Here is an 8,449-nt window from a genome sequence, read left to right on the forward strand (position 1 = left end):
TTATTTGACTAATAACATGACAGCGGTTTCAGATGTTTAACGAAAGAATTCTCTCTCCTCACACACTGTGAAAGGATCAGTGAGGCCCGTGCCACCCGCCCCCACGCCTGGTACACATTTTCCTGTGACGATGGCTCTTTCCTAATGTCTATATCTTGATAAGTATAGTTCAGAAGCAAGGGCTACTCCCAAGGGTGTCTTTCACACTGTGTGGTTATAAGTATTGTGAAACCAATTTAGTGGAGTGTGATTAGTAGTTTTTAAAAGTGAGATAGAATGAACCAAAAATGTTAGAGTGCCCTCTGGTTGCTTCCCATCCAGCGTAGAATCCAAGATGCTCTGCACTCCACCCTGCTCGGCCCTGCGCCCTCTCTGGTGTCCCCGAGCCCCTGCCTCTCACCCCCCCCTCCACCAGGCCGCCCTCACGCTGCCTCCCACAGGGGGCTTTCCCACGCCACGCCCGCGGGCTGCCCTCCCTGCTCCCCGACCCATGCCCAGGAGTCACCTCCCCTGAGGGTCGCTCTGACCTTGCTCCTCCCTGTGCCTCCTGTAGCCCCGACGCATGTCTCTGTGAGAGTCATCTGAGAGGTCTGGGCGGTCTGTCCCTTGTTAGGTCACCAGCTCCCCTGGGCAGGGATATTGGTTCTCTGCCCTCTGCCCAGCAACTAGAATGAGGCTCGGTGCACAGAAGGTGCCCAATAAACACTTGTCATTATTGTAGAATGAATGAAAATTGAAGTTGGTATTCATCCCTATGCCACTGAGTTGTGGTGAAATCAAATCAAACAATCCTAACCCAGTGCCTAGAACACAGTTAGCACTAAATACACTCTAGTATGGTACTGTTTTAATTCCTCTGAAATTTAAGCCATTCACTATTTTTGACATTTTAAAACATCTTCCTGGAAAAGAAATACACCCTGTGTTCCCGGCGAGCAGAGTTTCTGAGTTGGAATCCTGGTACTTTTAAAGCTGAGATGGGCCATGTAGGTGCCGGGAGGAGGCGCGAGTGGACTTCGGGTGCGGATGCAGCCTCCGCGGCACCCAGGAGCCAGGGGGTTCCGTGCCGTCGGCACTTGGCACTTCTGTGGTCACGGGAGCGTCCCATCTCAGAGTTCTTTCTGAAGACCTAAGGCGGGAGGCATTCTGAGTAGGTGTCGAATATTTTCAGATCCACACATTCCTTGGGGTCCCCAGCTTCAGGTTCAGAGTGCTGCACGTTCCCTATTTGGGAAGGATTTCGGGAGAGGCATCCCTGGATGCCAGGAGCTGCCCGAAGTCACCAGAGAAAAATGTACCTCCCTGTGCCAGCTTAATAATAGCAGCACTTGGCAGGCACACGTTCCTGCTAAATTTAACTGCGGTCTCAGGGGAGGAGGCGTTTGCCTGCGATGAGCGGGGGACACCAAGGAATCGGAGGAAGGAACCCCAGGTGCCCAGCGCACCTGGCAGGAACACTCGGTCCCACTCAGGGTCGGGCCAAACTGTTCCTTAAAATCAGCTTCCCAATGCCTCCCGGCCCCGGGGGGGCGAACTGAGCACTAGAGACAGGAACTGTTTCTCAGGTTGACCTGGTGGGTGTGTGTGATGGACAGACATCAGGACAGGGTCCTGCGGCAGAATCACCCCCGGTGCAGTCCGCACCCTGTTACTCTACGCAGAAGTGTGTGTGTGTGTGTGTGTGTGTGTGTGTGTGTGTGTGTGTGAGAGAGAGAGAGAGAGAGAGAGAGAGAGAGAGAGAGAGAGAGAGAGAGGGAGAGAGGGAGAACCCAAGGACGAGCTCAGCTCTTAGCTTCCTGCTAAAACTTTGGGGGAAATATTCCTAGGGCAGCTGGAAAACACGCTTCTCTATGCTGTACAGCTAAACTAATACAAACTAATATTGAATGTAACTGTAATTGAATGTGTTTAAAGTTAAAATAAAAGAAAACACGCGGTGTTCTGTCTGTTCCCGTTGCTCTTGCGCTCTTTGGTGTGTTTGCCCTGTCGTCCTGTCCCCCAGGTTTCACGCCTGTGCTGTGTTGTTTGGTCACGTGCGTACCAGGCGCCAGTGCTAAGCGCTTACAGTTGTAATTGCTGCTAATTCTCTAGAAGTTCTGTGAGATCAGAACTAGTAAGTTCATTTCACAGATGTAGAAAGTGAGGCATTCCCGCAGTTCCACACCCAGGAAGAAGGGGAGCCAGTGCTCCCACTCCAGCCTCTGAGGCCGGAGCCGCTCACAGCCCTGCGAGGACCCAGGGGCCCCTCCAGGAGGCTGAGTGTGGACACCCATAAGGGCCTGCTTCTCCCTCCCCTCCCCTCTTTCTCATCTCTAGAGCTTGAGGGTGTGTGCCAAGGTTCTGGGAAGCGGGCGCCTACATGTTTATTTTGGAATTGCCCCTTGGGAAGTTATGGGGAACCCACGGCTATTCTGAAGGATTGGTTTGCATCTGTGCCAGTGAGCAGATGTGTGGGGAGACTGAAGGGTTGCCATGGGCTGTCCCAGGCTCCTGAGAAATGGAAGGACATCCTGGGGAGCCTGGGCCCCTGTGATGAAGAGACCAGGCGCACACCCCGATGCGGCTGTCGGCAGGGAGAGAGCATGGGCGCTCAGGCCCTGGTTCTTCCGGTGGTGACAAGCCCTGGGACACTGTGAGAGAGAAAGAGGGGATCCTACTCCCTGGTGTCCACGCATGGGTCTTAGCTGAAGCAGTGCTGGGCAGGCCCTGTGGCAAGTGCTCTTTCCACACTTGGTGGTTTGAGCATCACCGTTCACACCTGACCTGGGCGTTCCACATGCCCCAGGACATAGTCCGGGTTGCTGTAGCGGCCGCGAGGCAGACTGCGCTTTGGTCCTGGGTAGTGGGTCTCCTGTACTCAGTGGGACAGAGAGCTCCAGTAGCGAGTCCTGTGGATGGACACTCCTGGAGCACTCGGTGCACTTGGGGGAGGAGGGGGGTGGCCAGGCCCTTCCTGGCAGGGAGCAGCTCACACATGCTGTGGTCTTGCTGGGGGCACGGAGTGAATACCGGCCTGATCCTGTGGGCACTGCCCGAGGCGTGAGCTCCCATTGGATCGCTCAGAGTTTCCTGGGCTCTGCCTCACCATATGTCAGTGCCTCCCGCACAGGCTCGCGGGCCACCCACCAGTCTTCCTTGAGCCTGGTCTGTGCCCGGCAGAGCTGTAGGCCTGGTGTACAGCTGTGAGCAGACAGCAAAGGCCCAGCACAGGCAGCTGACCTCTGGTGTTGGGTTGGCACATGTTTTTCATAAATATTTTTGGCTGGGGACTGTGGTCTCGGCTGCGGTTGTGTGTGTGTGCAAACATGCGCACACCGCCCGCCCCTGGGCTTGGCCCAGGCCATCGCGTGCTGCTCCTGCTCCAGGAAACAAGGTGGGAAAAGACTTTCTATGTCCAAGCTCTGCCAAGTGTGTTTTTCTAATACCTTTAAGCACATCCACCCCAGGGCGGACTTCAGAGCAACGTGCCAGCCCTGTCCCTGGCATCCTGCAGGGGCGGTCAGAATAGCAGGTGTGGCTGGAAGGCACCTCTGCTATAGGCTGAGCCATCCTGTCCCAAACCCACCTGTTGGAGTCCTGGCCCCCAGCACCTGAGCGTGGGACTGAGTTTGAAGGCGGGGCCTCACAGAGGGGAACTGAGGTTACCTGAGTTGTTAGGGTGGGTCCGAACTGAAGGTGACTGGTGTTTCAGAAGCAGAGGAGATTAGGACACAAGCACTGCAGAGGGAGTACCTCCCGAGGACACAGGGAGGGGCATCTACATGCCGGAGGTGGGGAGGTGGGGGGCGGAGGAGAAGGGAGGCCGCCTTTGACCCCTTGGCCTCAGGCTGCCAGCCTCCAGGGCTGTGAGAGGACAAAGGCCTGTGGGCACCCTGCCTGCGGGGTTACAGCAGAACTGGCACAGGATAGGCCCAGCCCCCAGGCCGTGAATGGCTCCGCCCCTCCCGTGTCCCTCCAGCCCCAGATGGGCAGCAGTCCTACCTGCTGAGCAGCTCCTGCCTGAAGGTGAGGGTTTAGAGAAAGAAAGGGGTTTGTCAGTGGAGACTGCCCCTCCCAGATTCCTTACGGGGAGCATGCAGGGGAGCAGGCATTAGAGCCACTGGGCAGGAGGCAGTTACTGGCTTCCTGCAGTCACCTTGGGGGCCTGGGAAGGCTCCTGTGGCCGACACGCTGGAGCTGGGTCCTGGGTGGGGATCCGGTTCTGAACTCTGGAGTCGGTAGGAAAGCAAGCAGCTGTCTGTCCTGGTGCGGCTTCCAGCCCAGCGCTCACAGCAGCTGCATGACTGTCACAAAGAAATACACTTGAAGTTTGGGGGCGTACAAGAGAATCAAGAACTCTGAACATTCCCACTCCAACCCTGGGAGTCCCTCTGGGTGTTTGCTTCTGAGGCCGCGGGGCCCAGCCCAGAGTTCCTGTCAGACTCAGGAGCCCTGCCGCCTTCCCCACACCCTGGCCCTTAGCAGGGGTGGGCCAAGTCAAGGACCAATCCAGGCAGGATGGGGGGATGCCTCCCCACCCCATCTGACTGGGTGAGGATGAGCAGGTTGGCCATCCCCGATGGCTCTCAACCTCCTGCCACCCGGTGCTGGCACATCCAGGGCCAGTCCCTCCGCCTGGACGCCCATGTGACAGTGACTGCAGCAGCTCAGGGCAGGGACCTGTCCCAGTTAAGGTGGACTGCCCGGCCTCTTGGAGGCGTGACCTGCATAATGGGAGGAGCCTTGCTGGTTTTAAGGGAAGGGGGTGACTGCTGAGCTCCAGGGCCTTTACACACGCTGTTAAAAATATCTCATTCAGAATTGAAGTGCCAAGTTTCCTAACTTAAATTTAGAATTTTAAGTAAAAGGGTTAGTGGGACTCGCCATCGGAAGGCCTTGCACCAATTATTCGCAGTGGTCTGCAGGGCCAGGGGCCTGAAGGCACCACGAGGTGGGGAGGGGCTGCAGGCCGGCCTGGAGCTGGGGTGTTGCCCAGGCCCTCGCCCACCCCCAGGCTGGCCAGGAGGAGGCAGGGTTAGCCCACTCCACCCACCCTGCACCCACACCTAGAAGCCTGGTGGGGCTGTGGAGGCCGTGATGTCTGAGCAGGTCTAGAGCGGCCTGGAGACAATGCTGGGCATCTGAAGGCCACGGAGGTCTTGAAGAGGCCTGCAGTGGTGGAGGGCATGACAGGACCCACTGCCGCGGCTTCACTGTGACCTCTGGCTCTCCGGCAAAGGGACCTGCCAGGGTTCTGGTGGGTCTGTGGCAAGGAGGGCTGGAGAGCACGCCGACTGGGATAGGGATAGGCTTGCCCCTCCTGGGCCTCCCGGGCCCCTTCACTGAGCCTGCCCCCCTGTCCCGCGCTGAACTGGGCATTGGGAGACAAGCCAGAGCACACGGGTTGCAGCTTTGCCCTTCAGGGTTTTGTGGAAATAACTTTCTGCAGACAGGCCCGGCCAGGCACAGGGCGTGTTTTGTGCAGAAACAATGGTTGCATTTTCCTTGGGAATCAGCCTCGGTTACCAGGCAGCTTTGGGCCGGCAAGGCCTCCCAGGGCAGAGGCCTGCACACGGGCTGACTCCAGCGCCCTGTCTGTGAGGAAGAGAAACGGGGACCCACCTGCGAGCACCCACTTGGAAGGAGCAGGCGGTGCTGGCAGGAGCGGCAACCGGGAGCCAGGGAAGCGGGCCGTCGAGGGGCTGCCCCAGCGAAGCTGAGCGCCAGCTCTCAGTGTTGGTTTGCCAGCTCCAGAAGGTTGCTCCTGCTCTCTCTTCCTATGTTCACCCAAGTGCACATGCTCCAGTGAAAAGAGAAGGAGAGGATCTTAGTGTTAGAGCTGTTCTGACCCCCACCTCTGTTCCACCAGAGGCGACTTCCTGGGAAGGCCCTGGTTTTATTCCTCCCGCACTTACCTCCACATAATCGTCTTACGTTAGTTTGTCCTTAGTTACACTTTACGGCACCACCATTCTTCTCATTCATCCATGTAGAGGATTCCTCTGGTTTTAATTTTGTCCCATTTATTTCTAGCTCCTTGCTCCCTTTTAAATCTCAGCACAAGGTTTTGCATGCGCCTGTCTCGAAGACAAACATCCTCTTGTAAAATTTGTGCCTTTAAATCTGTGAGGCACATGGACTGAGTGTGCTAGCTCCATTCTGCCTCTTACCCTGTGGCAATGAGTGTCCCGGTCAGGGTCAGCGCCACACCGGCTCCTCGGTACTCTGGTTTGCTGCTTCCAACTGCTGCAGCTGCTGTCCGGCTGCATGCCCATACCTCACCAATCTCAGCCACTCAGCCACGAATCCTCAGCCACCTTCCCATGGACGTGTGGTGGGGTCTCTGGGGTAGACCCACAGTATGGAATTTCTAGCTCATCAGTAATACACATGCTGGCTTTACTGAGAGCTACCTGGCCATGCAAGTTCATAGGTGGGCTTTGCATGTGATCATGATGATTCCCATCTCCCCATCTCCCCAGACCTTTCTTTGGTTTCAATCAGTTTGCTAGTTTTGCCAACCTAAGGTAAAAATAGATCTATAGATCTAAAATATGTGTAGATATAGATACAGAGGGAGATGGATGGGGGGAAGGAGGAAGGGAGAGAGAGCTCACTGCTTTTATAATTTGCATATCTCTGATTTATAGTGATACTAGAGGCCTGGTGCACGACATTCGTGCACTGGGGGGAGGGGGGTGTCCCTCAGCCTGGCCTGCGCCCTCTCACAGTCCAGGACCCCTCAGGGGATGTCTGTCTGCTGGCCGAGGCCCGACCCCTCAGGAGGGATCGGGCCTGGGATCCGGCCTAGGATCAGGCCTAAGCTGGCAGCCAGACACCCCTCTCGCAATCCAGGACCCCTCACTCCTTACCACCCACCTGCAGCAGAGGCAGGAGACGCTCCTGCCACAGCCACTGAACCCGCCAGCCACAAGCCTGGTTTCTGGCTGAGCAGTGCTCCCCCTGTGGGAGCACACTGACCAACAGGGGGAAGCTCCTGCATTTAATGTTTGCCCCCTGGTGGTCAGTGAGCCTCATAGCAATTGGTCATTCCACCATTTGGTCGATTTGCATATTAGGGTCTTATTATATAGGATGAGCATCTCTTCATGTACTTGTTGGCATGTGCTATCCATTTATGCATTGCCTACTTTTACCATCTGCCCATTTGTAGAAGCCCTTGTACATTCCAGGTACACGTGGCCAGTGTCTGTATCGCCAATATCTGCTGCCATGTTATGCACAGACAGACTGTTAGGGTTACTGCTGGACTCTTTGAGCACGTGGATCCCAGGTGGATGAAAGGAACAGGGAAAAACGTCTCCTTTGTGGCTGTTGATGGGGTACAATTTACAGGTAACCATTAGCTTGAGCTTAGTCATCACATTATTCAACTCGTGTATCTCTGCTCATTTTATCTATCTGTTTTGAGAAGGGTAGTATATTAATTTACCATATAGCCCATTGTTTTCAGGCTATCATTCAATGCCCATATATAATTTCTTTAACATTTTATTTTGAGATTGTAGATTGAATGCAGTTATAAGAGTTAATACAAATCCATTTATCCTTCACTCAATTTTCCCTAATCTTGCAAAACTATTGTAGAATATTACCAATGGGAAACTTATATTGAAGCAATCCTTTGCCCTTATTCAGATTTTATCAGTTTTACAAGTTGTGTCCGCGCACGTGTGTGTGTGTGTGTGTGTGTGTGTGTGCGTGTGTGTGTGGTGGTGGTGAGGGGGAACCAGAGCATCAGCAGCTTCCACCTGGTGGGGGTGAAGGGGCAGCTGCCCGCTCAGTCCTGGGCTGCTGTCTGGGGCAACTGAGGTGCCACCTCCTGCTCCTGTGAGGAGACCCGGGCGCTGCCTCGTGCGTTTGCTGAAGGTGAGTGAGGGGGAGGGTCAGCTCCCAGCTGTGGCTGTGGCTGTCCGCGTGGACGCTAGATTCTACCCAGCGCCTCTCGGCGTTCGCTCTGGATTATTACAAGTGACCCTTTCCCTGCGCTCAGTTTGCCAGAACAAGTTCATTGCTACGTCTCAGTGCGACTTCTCTCTGTCACCCAGTTCTTCTTGCTGTAGGACCTCTTTCAAGACTTTTCAAAGGGGTCCCTTCAGCGCGAAGATCTGAGGTCACACACTTCTAGGGCCACCCTTTTGCCTTTCCACGTGAGCTAGAATGCAGCTGAACATAAACATAAACATAAACATAAACATAAACATAAACATAAACATAAACATAAACATAAACATAGACAGAAACTTGTGAAGTTCTTTCCTTCACTCACTGAGGAGAGCGGTTCTCGAGGCTCGGGCTCCACACCGCGGCAGAGGCGATGACACTGGCGCCTGGTGCTTCCTCTGTGGGAAACGATTAGCCCCTCCTCACTGAGCGTTTTGGAATGTTTCTTTGTCTCTGCGGTTGTTAATATCGCTGTAATGATTTTACTGGGGATCTTTTTCTTATC

General features: G+C 55.0%; 1 long non-coding RNA gene across 1 annotated transcript; it reads right to left on the minus strand.

Annotated features, from left to right (window-relative positions):
• Positions 1-862: 862 nt before the first annotated feature.
• Positions 863-4,631, minus strand: LOC118652501. Its single transcript, XR_004966647.1, has 3 exons — positions 4,518-4,631; positions 4,136-4,283; positions 863-1,129 (listed from the first exon to the last, which is right to left on the minus strand). It is a non-coding gene; the product is annotated as an uncharacterized LOC118652501 (long non-coding RNA).
• Positions 4,632-8,449: the final 3,818 nt, after the last annotated feature.

The sequence above is a fragment of the Myotis myotis genome, unplaced genomic scaffold, assembly GCF_014108235.1.
Source record: "Myotis myotis isolate mMyoMyo1 unplaced genomic scaffold, mMyoMyo1.p scaffold_m19_p_31, whole genome shotgun sequence".
In the NCBI taxonomy this organism is placed as follows: Eukaryota; Metazoa; Chordata; class Mammalia; order Chiroptera; family Vespertilionidae; genus Myotis; species Myotis myotis.